Raw genomic sequence first — 14,932 nt, 5'->3', positions numbered from 1 at the left:
AGAGAGAGAGAGAGAGAGAAGAGAGAGAGAGGAGAGAGAGAGAGAGAGAGAGAGGAGAGAGAGAGGAGAGAGAGAGAGGAGAGAGAGAGAGAGAGAGAGAGAGAGAGAGAGAGAGAGAGAGAGAGAGAGAGAGAGAGAGAGAGAGAGAGAGAGAGAGAGAGAAGAAATCAGCACTGCCTCAGAGGAGCAGAACGCTCAACACTCATTCAAATTCCACACACATTAGTGCTCCACCTCCCCAACTCTCCTCTATCTATCACACTCTCAAGGCAAACTGTTTTTCTTTAGCGCTCTACATTCAATGCACCATGCAGGTTAAAATAAAGCAACATTGAACTGCATGGTAAGATGACTTCATGTCAGTGGTTACCTTCATGGTTTAGTAAGTTGGCACAGTTATCAGACCTGAGAGCTAAATATGGTTAAGGTTACACAGTTCGCTGTGAAGATTTTAGATATTTTATGTCTATTACCAAAGTCACTTGAGACTTAAGATTGAACTTTGAGAGTAAGTTCTATAGACGGAGATGCTATATGAACTATAGCTTCCTTTTGAATAATTAGCTATGTTCACACCCTTGAAATCGCTATATCACAGTACAATTTGCAGATTACATTCCCGTCAATGTACAACATCTGCTTTCACAAATGCAACAGCTTTCAGTTTTGTTTCCATATTACAGCCATTCAAACGTCAGCACCAAAAAATAGTGCTGTCAAAACTCTGTGACGTTATTTACTGGAACTGACCTTTAAACAGCAGCATCAATGAGCTTTTGTCATATTTGACCACATTTCTTACCACAAGCCAACCCCGATTTCTGAGTGGCATGTCACAGACTTACAACTAAACAGCTTGGAGCTCCTCCAGAGCTTGGCGACTGGCTCAAGCTCTTTGACAGCAAACTTTTTTACGTCAAAGCTAGGGGTGGGTGACATGACCAAAAAAAATTTCATTATCGAGAAATAAAATGACTTGTATCATGATATAAGTCATTTTATTTCTCAATAATGAAATATTATAGGGCCCTATGAAATCCGTTTTATTTTTTTTCAAATTCCGTTTTTTGGGATTTATTTTTAGCCCTTTCAGATTTTTCGGATTTGCTTGTTTTCTTTTCACTTCTAAGCAGTATTGACCTTTAAAAATTCAGTTACACAAACTCACATTTAATATTTAAACTGTTAATATATTCAGCAAAGCACATTCAAAATTCCCCAAAATTAAGCCAAACCTTCAACAAATCTCTGGCCAAAAATAACAGTAACATGAAGGTAACAGTTACAAGGTAGGATTGATGAATATTAAATTAAAGATTAAATTAGCCTTTAAATCATTTTTCACAAAACAAGTAATAAAAACTCGGTGAGTGTTTTAGCGCAATTTTCTCACCTCATGGAGTTACATGTACTAAGAGATAGTAAATCTTTTCCTGGATTTTTTTTGTGCGTTCCCGAGATTAGACCTTCCTTAACATAATGCCGAAAACCCGAAGTCTCTAGGTGGTCTGGTTGAGGAGTAGATGGAAGTGCAAGATTGGTGCGCACAGACGCACAGAACAGAAATCATGAGTTAACAAGCGCAATTTGTCCGGTGGAAAATTGCGCTAAAAATGTTTTATAAAAAGATAAACCTCACATATTTAAGCCTTTAAATCATTTTCATAAAGAGAATGAGTCAAAAAAGATAAATTACTGACATTTACAAATACAATGCACATTAGCTTATCTTTTATTATTAATAGTAAAATTCGGTCTGATTTTCCCGTGGCGTCTGTCGTTGCTATGCAACCATGCACTGCGCTCTCCACAACGACAAAGAAGTCTTAGTAGCTAAAAGATTTCCACCACCGAAAAACGCTTGCTGCAGCTCTGCTATAAGATTTATTTACGGAGAAGAGAAAAACACCCGTAGTGTTTGTGGTGCACCCCCATCCTTTATGTTGACTGAGCTTTCAATGTTGTTACGGAAAGGGTGAAGTTGATATGTTGGTTCTTGTCACATGAACTGCGGTGCGCTTGCGGCATTCTGAAAAGTTGAGGTGTTTTCATCTCGCTGCGCCTGGAAAAAATGAGCGCATCGCTTCAATTATGAGCGCGCTTGCCGCGCGCCTACATTTGAAATAACGTAAACGAAATTGAGCGCGCAAAATACACGACATGTGAACGGCCCCTTGACGAGCTAGTTACCTCCAATGAGGCCACGGAGACCCCTGCCATAGACAGTAAATATACGCAGCAAGAAGAGACACTAGTGGTTCACACTTGTGCACATACTGAAAAGCGCGCTGTTTACATCCCTGTATATTAACTGTATTGACAGATGTCTCTCTATATGGCTCTGGGTTTAGGTAGAGACCTTTCTACGTTTGTTGTTTTAAACTGAAAAAATGAGAAGGAAGTAAAAAAAAATCGTTTATTTAATATGTCAACAAATATTCCGCGCGTATAAGAGAATTCCGTTTTCATGTGTAACGTTAAATTCCGTGATTCCGTTCGCGTTTTCCACATCACGGAAATCATAGGGCCCTAAAATATATCACAATATAGTTATTTATGCTTTAAATAAGGTTATGGCATCTAAATTTTTGGTACAACTGAAATAAGTTCTAGTCACCATTTTCAAATCACAAAAAAACTAATAGCCTAACTAAGTACAAAAAAACTCAAGCTTACTAAAGACAAGTAAACAGTGATAAAAAACAAACAAATAGGAAGACCAACTACAATAGAACAAAGACAAAAATGAAAAACTTCAAGCTCTAATAAGAAATTAAACCACACGCAAAGGCTGCAATTTTTTTATGCGCAGCTTGTCAGTGAAGCACAGCTCTGTGCTCAGTAGTAAATGCTGCTCCATCTGAAAGCCAAATGGTGCTCTTCTTGCGCAGAAATCCCATTGGGCATCATACTATCGCTGAAGCTGAATAAACAGCTTTGAGCGATTAAACATGCGTAATAAACACGACTACGTCAATATATGGTTTATCTGAGTTCTTCAAGCCTTCTCGTGTATTTTCATGATAAGAAAGTATATTAATACTTCAAAGGTAATCGATGTAGCCTCAATCACTGTATAGAATGTATTCTGTCAGTCGGATGAGATGTTAAACCTTTAAAAAAAAAAAAAAGTAGGGGTTTAACCCTGGCATCCTGGCCAAATGTGGTGGCGCAGCACAGCAACGTGACGTCACGAGAGCGTAACCGCGATGGAGAAGACTCCAAAATCTAACGGTTAATAAATTTTTCTAGCGGTATATCGCCCACCCCTAGTCAAAGCATGAAAAGACTAGAAGCATAGCATTAGTTTGCAGACAGATGAAGTCCATGAATCCTCAAAGAGACCCTTGAAGTTTTTTTAAGCTGCAGTCAGCCTATAATGACTTGTCTATGAAGGCAGCTCACAAATTCTAGAAGTTAATAAGAAAAAGAAGAACACTGTCAAATGATGTGTCCTGAGAGACAAGGACATTTATATATATGGACTAATAGACAACTACTCATTTTTACATTGTTTCTATAGCAACTTGGCAACAAGTAATTTGCTCGCTCTGAGTCGCTCATCCTTAGCCCTGTAACCTAAAACTAGAGTCAGCCAGTGAACCTTTGCTGAGAAGCATAAAGGTGTAATGATGGGGAAATTACGTTTCATCAGAAGCAAAAGGTCTATTAGCTAAGGCAGGGAGGTGAGTCAGTACACTTAAGATTAGCATTTTCTGCCCCACTATTCAGCTGCGGACCTGAAAAAAGCATCACTTCAAAAGTTTTTACACTAGGTACAATTAGTTAAATGGGCTGAGTATTAGTACTTACTTAGGTATCTACGGTATGTTGCATTGTCTTCATGGATGAACAACGACAAACAACAAACGTATAGCACGAAATGATCTCAGAGTAAAATTAGAATTATTATTGGCTGGTTGTTCATATGACAGGCTCTAGAGGAGGGAGACCAGAGAAGTGGGTAAGGCATGTAAACAAAGTATCTAGGTGGTAGACAACACAAGGTTTTCATTTAGATCAATTCTGATGCACTGACAAAGTCATGATAATTGGGTGTTATTCAGCACTATATTAAGAGCACAGGCATTCCCGGAATAGGCCTGAACAGACAGAATTTATAGATGACAACATATTTCAGGGAAAATGAGAAATGCACAGACACAGAGAGAAAGGCATAACTCTGTGAAAGGAGGGCGGACACTGAGCACTTTTGTACAAGCACAATAGCTGCCTCATTTCTGCCTAAATTGCCCCACATGTGAGGACAAAAGCGGCGGACTCCCACACAAAGATAACCGCAGAGCTGTCAGAAGTAATGCACGGCACCACTGGATGAGACGAGTGGAAGGCCTGAACAACAATGCCAGCTGCGCGTTTTCACACTCTTCTCTCCGACGCAAATTGAAACACACTCGCCTCCTCTCACTCTCCGATGGAATAGTGTTGTTAATTTTCTCAATCCTGCAGGTTTTGTGCTCGCCTCACACCAAAAAAGTGCGTACCACTGATCTATAAAAGTGGTGCGCACATAAATTCGCCTCTCAAACATTACCATATTTTGTTCTTTTTCGTGACTTAGCCTATGACGCTTATAGCCTATAACTGTCAAATACAATCAAAATTACATCAAAAATGCCCATCTTGGGAAGTATTCAGGTAAACACAGTCAGTTTTGGAATGTAAATAGTTGAAAACGCATGTTGTGTAACAGTATTGGATCTGTGCATAAGTTCTTAAAGTGACAGCAGCCTAAACCTGCTGTTGTCTGTTATGTTATTCAAAGAACAAAAGATCGACTGCTCTTGATCGAAAAACTTTTGTAAATTTAATTGTAAGCATTAGCCTAATCTGTATTTAATTTTTACAATAAAGACTATTTTTTTTCCAGTGGTATTGAAAATTTTAATTTTTCAAGGTATCGTATCCAAGTTAGAAATTCCAGAAATGTGACAAAACTAAACCACACAACTTGTGACAGCCTGTCATAACACATCTTTTATAGCAGCCAGCACTTCTATAATCAGCTGAACTCGGTTTTGTTAAACTGAGCCACTCATTTGACATCCAGAAATGCTCAACACTTTTGCAAACAAGCAAATATATTTTCAGTGTTTACTGCCTCCACAATATAAAGCCTATCATCCATCAAGGAGTATTTGGTCTAAATCTACAACGCAAGTAATTCCTTTAAGTGATCAAATAAGTCGTAAAATGACCATATAAGAAATCATTCACATGGACCAACAACATCATAGATTCTGCATTGTTAAGTCCCCAAAATAGCACAGCACATACTGTTCAACGTTTGGAGTTGGTTTTGGCAAAAGTGAATTTTCAGCAAAATTACTTAAGGCTTCAGTGTCACATGATCTTATAGAAATCATGCTAATATGGTGCTAAAAAAACATTTATGTTGTGCTGCTTAATATTTTTCTGGAAAACATGATGCATTTTTTCAGGATTCTTTGATGAAAAAAAAAACATTCAAAAGAACAACATTTGAAATAGAAATATTTTGCAATGTAAAATTCTTTACTCTCACTTTTAGGCTAATCGATGTACTTTATCTGTATCAGTAATGCTGATAAAATATATGAAATACTGATCCCAAAATTTTGAATAGTAATGTACACTTATTGTACTGAAAAAAGTCAATATTAGCACCCATTTGCATCCGTTTGAGGCAAAAGACTGTCTATGTTCAAGTCCTAATTCTATAACATTAAAAAACACAAAATGTGAATAATGAAAACGTCTGTTCGGATCACTACTCAAGTTTTGCGACAGACAAAAAAAAAAAGAATAAACGCAAACAACCAATTTCCTCTCCATTGTTTGCACCCATAGAAAGGTCACTAAGAAGAGCTTTGAGTTTTGAATGTTCCACCAATCTTGAACACAATGCTGACTGATGCATGAAAATAATTTCTCAGCCCAGCCAACACACACAAAAAAAAAAGTTAACTATTTTAGAACATCATCAGCTTATGTGAATTTCATATTGCCACCAACACTGACTGAACAAATTTAATAAAGGACACAAGATGAATGCAGGATGAAACATTCCATCAAAAATACAATCAGTAAGTCACTTAAATTAAATTTGTATACATAAACACTGAAGCATGCAGTTGAACTGGGTGGTGCACAGGACAGAAAATTAAAGGAAGTGGAAATAGCTTGGCTCATGATTCATAGAGTCTGTGTGAGGGGCCAGTGACCTTTACACTCATGCTCCTACAGTCAATGCCATATAAGAGGTTATAGGCACGGCTCTGTGGAGAAACCACATGACAAATGAAAAAATGCAAACCCAGATTTAGTTATCCTATATTTCAAAGCGCATGGCAGGCATGGCAGAAGATTTGACACAAATCAGCCTTTGTTTTGCCCGAGCTGTGGGCATTCGATGGTGGGTGTTTAATAGAATAGATACATTGTTTCTTCTCATGCCAAGATCTGGACTACACTTAATGCATGTATAGGAGGAGCTGAACCGAACCACTGGAAAGATGCTCTCCTCTTCATTTCTGTCAACTTAGGAAGGAAAAACAACACTTATTTTCAAGTAAGTGAGTCTGGGAACTCAGCAGCCAAATAAACTCCACTTCACAAAAAGCTTGAGCTGGCTGAAAGTGATACTATGGCAAAAAGGGACTGGCAATTTGTTACAGGAACACAATTAAAGGTCTATCTGACCTATCTTTACGGTGCAGAACTCAAACAGTCCTGGAAGAGTTTTTAAAAAGTCAAATATACTATAAAGGTATGATGTGTGAACACCAGACTTGGTCTTATCATAAGGGCACAGGGCAGGGCGAGAGAAGAGAAGCTAACCCATCTGTTTGTTAACATTGCTCAGAGTGAAATTGGTAAGAGGAAGAGTAATCGGATTATATATGTAGCACTATTTATAGACAGACGAATGCCAATCATCTTCTTAAACAGGAAGAAACTACTATAAAGAGATATATTTAGCAACATCTGATAGAAGACACTTTATAGCTTACATATTCAAGTTTATGACTCTAGAAAAACATGAAAAGTCCTTTCCAAAAGAGATTATTTAAAAATATTACTTCGTATTTAACATTAGCACTGCATTTATTTGAATACTTCACATTAGTGGTCAACAGGTTTTTAATGGCTGATGCCAATCCAGATCTCTTATGGCCAATGGTCAATATGCCAAATTGCCTATTATATTATATTATATTATATTATATTATATTATATTATATTATATTATATTATATTATATTATATTATATTATATTATATTATATTATATTATATTATATATACACATACAATAAGATGCACACAAAATTATCTCTCATATTTATATATTTAAGCAAACCAACATAAGCAGGAGTGCTGTTTTGAATATCAGCTCAGCTATTTGGCTGCAGGCACACAAGACTGCAGGTAAACAGCTGTGCTGATATTCAGTACCATATTTCATTTCCTGCTGGTTATGCACAGCTTTGAGGTTTGCAGCCTGCAACAACAGAAATGAAGCCAAACAGAATGGAATAACTCTGCACTGAGTAGCAGCAACTGAAAGACTATGAGGCTGTTATACAGAGAAAGTGTTTTTGTATTACTCTGCTCTGCTTTTACTTTTTTTTTTGAAAATGTAGCCTAGTGTGGTCTTTTGACAACTAAAAACAGAATAAAACATGGCTATTATTTTTGTAATTAACCTATATTGCAAACGGCATTCCATATCTTAAAAATGCATTTGGTCTACTAACACTTCAAGTTCATAAACACCAACATTGGGAAAGTATCATTTTGTAGAGGATGGAACTGTCATTTACTTTGGGTATACAATTTATTGATGTTAGGAACACCAGATGTCACATTAGAAAATCTACAGATCAAAAACTTCTCTAGTGGTAATGCCTCTTGGAATCCCTTTACCAAGTAATGGTAATAAACCAACACCCATGCAGCCTGAAAGGAAGTGATATTAAATAAAGTTATCATCTCTAGTGGGTGTGTCATTTTGGCTTGTTATCTCAAAATGCAAACATGTGATTCACAAACTGTGAAAACATGAGTTTAGAGAAAATAAGTTCATGACATCATTGTGGGCAGGCATCCATGAGAATGTGTGTATGTGTGTTTGCTCCTCTTCTGCCAGAACAGAGGGGAGAACACAGCTCAGAGTGGTGTAGGGATGACGTCAAAACCCGGAAGATTAATTCGCCACTGGTTTTCTCGAGATTTTCCTATAGGGTTTTATAATGGAGTTTTTCAATTTATGAGTAAGATCTGTGATAAACAGAACTCGATGATACTTGAAATGGATGTAACAGAACATAATAATCTTATGATTTGGGAAAAAATGTACTTGTGCAGAATTACAGCAAATGTGCATTATGGTAGAGTAGGTAAATTTACAGATTGACCAGTAATTCTGCAAAATTTCTCAAACAAAGTTCTAACATTCTGTATAAAAACAGTAGCAGCGACGGCCAGAATAAACTTGGTTGGCTCGTGACCTATTAGATTTCAAATAACTTACTCAAACAGCCAACATTTCCAGCAGAAAAGCTTTAGCTTCTTGGTTGATGCGCTCATCCTGAGGTATCGCTAATTATCGTAATTACTTGGGTTACAAAATCTTTGGCTTTCTGCACCAAACTGTTCTATCCACAAAAACTGTGTGGATAATAAATTAGCAACGATGTCCTCCTCACTAACATTATGAATAGCGTCAGCTATTTCATCATTTAAAATAAAATGCAAATTGTTTTATTGTGTCCCTACAGCGACTGAAACCCATTTAGAGGGACGATATGATTTGTCAGTTTTCCTGTCATTTGAAATTAGTCTCACATTGATTTGCTACGGCTTGGTCCTTTGTAATTTCACAGCTGGACCACCAATCACAGAACTGAAAACATTAGGTGGAAAGAGTCTAATATGGAGAAAATGGGCATCTACAACAACGACTGAATAGGCAGATTTTAAGGGTTTATTTCCTCTTAAGGTTTTAGATGTTTATTGTCAATTTATGAATTCCAATTATAAAATTAAAACTGATGACTTTGTGTTAAAAAAGTTTGTACTTTTTAAACTATTATTTAAAAGTTTGTATTGCAAGTATCATTTTTACAATAGTTTAGGCCGTCTCTGAGGGCCTAGGGGGGCCTGGCGGTTACCCTCCGCTGCTTTGATTAATATTTTCAAGGCACTATGCAGTTTAGTGGTGACGTAAATTTACATGATGATCACATTCCCATGACACACATCTCCAAACCAAAAATGACAAAATAATTTCTAAATAAAAACTCTCTTATAAAATAAAGCAACTATAAAAATATAGTGCTGATTGCACTGGTCGGAGCGAGGAGGGTTATCAGTCAACTCTGCTTTCAATTATTCATTACATCCAGCCTTTGGTAAAAATAGCACCAAAGTTAAACGTACAAAATATAAAAATGCATAGTCTTTTTCAAGATTTGCAATTTGCTAATTTTGCAAAAGTATAAGCAAAACAACTTCAGAGCTTTAGATAAAATAATCCCCTACTACAAATGTAGCATACTTTAAATAAACATAACGTGTGGTGTTCCTTAAAACGGAAAAATAAATTAAATAATCTGAATTGCAAATAAACCCTCTAACCCTCAAACACTAATTAACATTTTTTCTTCAATTTCAATGCTCCATTCAAAAGTTTATCCTGTTATTACATGAAAGGCCATTGTCGTCTGCTACTGGCGAGGAACCCGTTTCCTCTGTAAACCTGTGTTCTGTTCCTCTGATAAAGTCTCAACAATATCTTTTTCGTTCTGAAGCACCTGTCCAGATTCCAGAATTATTATTATTATTTATTTATCAAATTTCTTGCCAGAAATGAAATATCTGTCTGTAAGTCAATGGAATTTTTCCACTGGATTATTGCCAAAAATATTCTGTAGCCTTACATTCTTGCAGTGCATCAGTCACAAGCACATTAAGATTTTGCACTTCATATATTTAGTTTTTGTGGTTAAATGTGAGGAATTTTCCATGTGCAGCCACACTGAGTTCTGGGGAACAATAAAAAGCTTTAGGTAACCTAAAATATATAAAAACCAGACAGTAAATTTTTCCCTGAGGTAGAAATTGCTTTTGGCAGTCCAATCACTTACAACAAAAACAGAATCAGATGAAGTTTTATTTACCTGCATAAGCCAATTTTCACTAGTGACTTTTAATGCTAGACCCTGGGCACATCATACAGAAATACATCTTTTTGGGATGATTCATCTAGCAAGTTGGAGAAGAAGCTAACCACATAAAAACAACCAAAAATGGTTGTAAGCTGCCATACAAAAACGTTTGTGTTATGCATACTGCGTAGTTTACTCAAGTTGCTCAACAAGCCATTTCATCACTGGATGGTGTAATATTCATTAACTTGCCTCAGTACACACAGACATAATTAATCTCAAACAGATGACACCACATACTGCCCCCAACCATATTTGTTACCTTCAGTATAATTCGCAATTCACAAAAAAAAAAAAAAAAAAAAAAAAACTCAAATTGCTGATGGAAAACAGCTCACTAATGTTGATGTTGCAGGCACACAATAACACGTTTGAGTTGATATCTGAGCAAAAAGGGATGTCAGCAAAGCTTTTTATGCAATTGTTTTCACAGCTGGCTAACAAAAGCAACAAAGAGCAATGTCAAAACTCAAAATGGATACTACTAAATATTTAAAAGTAGGGTAGGCAATTTCGGAGAGGCTAGCAATAGCAAGCTAGCTTTGAAAGCATGAGATCCCACCCTCCCTTCAGTGTTACCCAAAGCCACGCCTCCTGCAAAGTGTCATGAGAGACTGGGTTAAATTACCTCATGTCTCAAAGCACATAACATAACATAACATAACATAACAATAATAATGAACGTAAACAACTTGCAAAGCTCTTACTTTTACCACCTGTACTGCAGTGTTGACATAGAAACGCATAGTCTGAACGTCACCGGTTGTCACCTTGTAATTATTTTTACGACCTAGCATGAACGCAGCATAAGCTTATAGTTTTGGTTCTGTAGGTTCTACTGTTTGTTTGCGGCACTCACTCAGTGACTGTCTGTCCACAACTCTGCATTGCTTTAAGGATCTCGCCGATGACATGTGATGTCTGCGTGAGCAGCAAATACGTATGTTGACAGGCAGGTAGGAGATTGTATCATTGCATTCGGAGCATTTTTGCGTTTTTTGGTCCTGAGACTTCCACTGAAGTGTACATGTTTTAATATTTAGACCACTTCTATTATTGATTGCTATCAGGATGTGAAGAGTTTCATCCAGTATAACAAAAATAGTTTATAAAAGAAATTGCCTACCCTACCCTTATACACAGTGATGTGGCCCGAATATAGAGGTTAATTAAACTTTTTTTATGATTCATCTAAAATGGCTTGAAAATACACTTGAGAATGCAGCTTTCCTTTTTTCCACATACATGAATAAATACATTTTTCATGGGAGATGTAAGAAAACTGCATATCTCAAAGATCACAGAGCATGTGAAACACCATCGGGATCTAGGCAATTAGTGACAACAAAGGGGAATATTGCAGAAGTGTAGCCTATGTCTTTAGCCCAGTTAAAAAAAACCCCTAAATGAACAGCAAATACATTAGAAAACATAAAATCCCATAGCAACAAACTCAGTTGAAACAAAACAGATCCCAAAACAAAACAAAACGGCCCAGCATTCCATCCTGATAAATCAGGCCATTACTACATGCAATTACTAGATAAACTTAAAAGATTAGATCACTCGAGTCCAGAATTAAAATTTCCTGATAATTTACCCACCCACATGTCATCCAAGATGTTCATGTCTTCCTTTCTTCAGTTCAATCGAAAAGAAATTAAGGTTTTTGAGGAAAACATTCCAGGATTTTTCTCCATATAGTGGACCTCAACAGGGACCAACAGGTTGAAGGTCCAAATTGTGACCCAGTGTTTACAAAGCGAACGTGCAAAGTCAAACGCCCTTTACAAAAAAAAGGTACAACAACGATATGACAATTTTGAAGTTGGAGGAGAAAATGAGATGGAGTTTTTCCCACTTCCGCTTACGTCATGAGCGACCTCTCTACCCATTGGTCCCGGATTAAGTACACTATATGGAGAAAATTCCTGGAATGTTTTCCTCAAAAACCTAAATATCTTTTTGACTGAAGAAAGAAAGACATGAACGTCTTGGATGACTTGGGGGCAAGTAAATAATCAGGAAATTTTAACTCTGGAGTGAATTAATCTTAAACACACTTCTTCAGAATTAGCTATCTTCAGCAGCCCTAGAAAGCCTGGTTGTGAAGAAATGTCACAGACAACTAAAATAGGAGGAAACAGAGAGATAACATTCACTAGCACTCATCTGATGTCATCATTTCCAGTCTGACAGCAAGGGCACGGTATGTTTCAGCAGAAATCTGAACTTTACCTTATGGAAACGTGTGGTGAAATTCATTCTTTGAAGAGTCTGCAGTAGCTCTGTTGTCTGACCACACACAGCCATGCTTATCCAGCTAGCTAAAGGGATACTTACAACAGATTGTTCTATTGTTGGTCAACAATGTTTATTATAGTTAGATACTAGTACAGACTAATCCCAACCCAAACTCTAATCGTGGACTTAATACACTGTAGAACGTAAAGGTTGATTTTATTTATTTTTTACTTTTTTGATATATTTTGTTCCTTAAATTCTCGTAAAATCTCACACATACGTTTGTAAAACACAAGTGAACTAGACAAGTACCAGCACTGAGGTGACCTCGTCTCAAGTGAAAATGATAACAGGAAAGGTGTGTAACTTAAGTCTTTCATTTCGCACTCTGTTTTTTTGTGTTTTTCTTCTGACTAACATTGCGCACTCGACAACGCACTTCTGAAATAACAAACCAAGAAGGCAAACAGAACAGAAACGTTTAAACTGCACGAATTCATCATCTTGTCTCCATTCTGATTACTCTAATGTGAATGAATACACTCGCCAAGTTAGCTAGCTGGGTTCCCATTGACAGACAGCTAGCTAGGACATTTATTGCCATTCTTCTAAAATATCCCAATCAAAGTCATTTTGAAAACTCCTCACCACACTGTCTAATATAAAATGCTAGTATGCGAATAAACCTGAAATTCCACGTGTTAAACACTAAAAGTTGCCTATTTTAAGTGTTTAGTTTCACTTCCGCACTCACGCTCAGACTCTCTATGCTCACCCCTCCCATATAGCTCACTTCAGCTAAAGCACAATCCGATTAACCGTCACTTTTTCCAGAACTAAAGCAAAACACACTTACCTTTGGTGTCGCTTAAGCAGTATAACAACATCAAGAGTTTGAACAAAACCATATCGAGTAAATTCATCGCTTGCACATTGACACCGAGGCTGGTTTGATTGTTAGTTTTGCGGGTCTTAAAGGCGCAGTCGCCCTCGGTGAGTGTTTGTGTGTGTGTGACGGATGCTGCTGCTGTGCGGCCTCGGCTCCGGGCTTGTCTCTAACGGCCTGACGTCAGGCGCAGGCAGAGCGTAAGCCACGCCCACTCGAGGACATGAGAGGATGTCTACATGAACGCTTTTGTACTGAGACTTTGTAGAACATAATAATGGAATAAATTATATTGGAGGAGAATGACAGCTATTTTAAACTATAATTAACATTAGTTGTGGTTCTTTGAGATCCTTATGCTAAATACTTATACCGACTGTTTGTATGTATACATTTTGGTATAGTTTGTAGGCTATGTTAATAGCCTAAATACATAATCAAAAACAGGCATCTACTATTTTATGCACAATTAATTATAAATAGACTGACCAAATCCCTAACAGAAACATTTTGTTTGGTTGGTTGTTGTTTTTTTTTTAAATTTTGTGCACATATACATAGCCCATACTTCATTTTACATATCTTTTTTAAAAACCAGAACGTCCCTAAATTGAAGTTTTATCAGATTTAACTCACTTCTGGGGACAAATTTGTCCACAAATAACAGTTAAATCCTACAATACATACACGTTATAGGTGCGAAGAATGATTATTTGGAAACGATATCTAGCTCAACGCTGCCATCGTGCGGTGGACAGAACCATTTCTGGATGGGTTTGATGTTGAATATAGTGCGTGATGTCACATCAAATTTCCATGAAAGACACAGACGTACAATCTTTCACACGTGACCACGGTATATATGTGGTGACGAAAAATTCTAAATCCATGAAAGATTACATTAATCCATCACGTGTAGATTAACTTTGTGTGACAGCTACCAGGAAAAAACTAAGAAATCTACACATTCTTTTTTATATACGCCTATTTGATCATGTTTTTAACATAATATAGTATGCAAAATAAATTATACGTACAAATCAATAACAACAAAACAAACTAACAAAATAAAACCAATTAAAGAACAAAAAGTGGGCTAACATAAGCAAGGCAGAGGCTTTAAACTTTACATAATGGTACATTATAGAGGAAATCCATAAAGGGCTGCCGACGATGTAAGTTGGACTCTAAACACATTATTCTTTTTTTTTTTTTTTTTAAACCTTGAATTTTGGAGTAATAAAAAAATAAGTACACTAACTTACAACCCCAAATTTGTTTTTATTATTATTATTTTGTAAAATGCAATAAAATCAAGAATCTGTGATTTGTTTAACTTTTATTTAACTAACAAAAGTGCAAAAAAAAGTTTTCTTATGTGTATTTTGTAAATATAAACAAATTTTGAAGGCTGTAACACACTCCAAAAAATTAGGAGAGGCATGTTCACCACTGTGTCACATCACCATTCCGTTTAATAAAACTTTTTAAAATGTTTGGAAATTGAGTTAAATGTCTCTGTACAATCCCAATATCATCCAAGTCAATGGTATCTTCACACATATGCAAG

General features: G+C 36.6%; 1 protein-coding gene across 2 annotated transcripts in view; it reads right to left on the bottom strand.

Moving 5' to 3' along the window:
• Window positions 1-13,585, bottom strand: part of adam10a (ADAM metallopeptidase domain 10a) — a 62,104-nt gene extending 48,519 nt beyond the window's left edge. Inside the window, exon 1 of one of the 2 annotated variants that reach the window (XM_081358673.1) lies at window positions 13,329-13,585. The gene's annotated coding sequence lies outside the window, so the exon portion shown is untranslated. The remainder of the gene's footprint in view (window positions 1-13,328) is intronic. The other variant, XM_081358674.1, reaches the window with a different exon arrangement.
• Window positions 13,586-14,932: the final 1,347 nt, after the last annotated feature.

This window comes from Scardinius erythrophthalmus (genome assembly GCF_964197995.2).
Source record: "Scardinius erythrophthalmus genome assembly, chromosome: 2".
NCBI classification, from domain to species: domain Eukaryota; kingdom Metazoa; phylum Chordata; class Actinopteri; order Cypriniformes; family Leuciscidae; genus Scardinius; species Scardinius erythrophthalmus.
Note: the sequence above shows the minus strand (reverse complement) of the source record. Positions and strands in the feature narration are given on the sequence as shown.